Consider the following 1,277-nt stretch of genomic DNA (forward strand, 5'->3'; position numbering starts at 1 on the left):
TGACTTCGCCGTTTTCCTTTGCTTTTTGCCTTTGCGATTACGCTTTTTCTTTTGCTTCTTTCATTTGTTTTTACCAGTTGCCTTTGCATTTTCAGTTTTCCTTTTGGCGTTAGCCATTGCCTTCTGTCGTATGCAATTTGCCTTTTCCTTTGCTCTTTCAATTTTCCTTTTCAATTTCCCTATTACTATGGCCTTTTGTCCTAAGCCACGTACCATTTTCCTTTTGTTTATTGCCTTTTGCATTTTATATTTGTCTTTGCCTTTAGCGTAATGCCTTTGCCTGTTGGCCTTGCTGGGTGCTTCTGCCCTTGTGTTTTGTATTTTCCCTTTGCCTTTTGCCTCAGCCCTTGGCTTTTGACCTCCCGTTTGCCCATTCCCTTTTTCTTTTGCACATGCCATATAGCTTTGCCGTTGCGTTTGGTCTTTTCCCTCTGCCATTTGCTTTCACCTGTTACATTTGCCTGTTGCCTTTGCATTTGGCAGTTTGCTTTTGCTTTTGCCTTTGCATTTTACCTTCTGTCCTATGCCATTTAATTATGCTGTTGCCTTTTGCCCTTTTTATTTTTCATGTCTTGCTTTGCTGCTCCGTCTTTGTTGCCATGGATTTCTTTTGAGTTTTGTGTTTTGTGCCGGGCATGTGAATTCCTTTTTTTTTTTCCTTTTCCATTCTTGGAGCTCTTTTATCCTTCACTATGCGGTATTCCTTTGTGTTTCTCAGTGTTTGAAGACATTTTGCTTTCCTTTCCTTGGCATTTTAGTTCTTCAGCTTTCATTTCTCCTTCCTGGTTTTGCTTTGCTCTTTGGTTTTTCCTTTGTATCTTTGCCTTGTGTAGCTTTTGAATGTTCTTTGTTTCCAGGGCTCATCACTGTGGAGTGTTTTTATCTGTTTCTTTTAGTTGGACTCTTTGCTTTGACATGGTCTTGTGTTCAGGTGATTTGCTTGACGTTTGTATTTCTAGACCTTTGCTCTGCTCTGTTTTTCCTGTTTGTTTGGTATTCCCCCCTTTGCATTTCTGTAGTGCCCCTTTGGCTTTGCTTTCCACGGTCTTCGTTACATGCTTGCTGCTTCTTTGTCCTTCCAGTTCCTTTCTTTGCATTCTCTTTCTCCTTGCTGAGAGCATTCTGTTTTTTTCCAGGCTCTTATTTTCTCTTTGCTTTGAGTTTCTCCTTTCCTTCTCATTCTTTCTTTGCCTGGCTTTGCTTTCCTTTTGTCCCTTTGCCGTTGCCTTTTCTCTTACTTTTTGCCTTCAACTTACCTGATTGTTCTCTTTCCCTCG

Source organism: Coturnix japonica, unplaced genomic scaffold (assembly GCF_001577835.2).
Source record: "Coturnix japonica isolate 7356 unplaced genomic scaffold, Coturnix japonica 2.1 chrUnrandom688, whole genome shotgun sequence".
Taxonomy (NCBI): domain Eukaryota; kingdom Metazoa; phylum Chordata; class Aves; order Galliformes; family Phasianidae; genus Coturnix; species Coturnix japonica.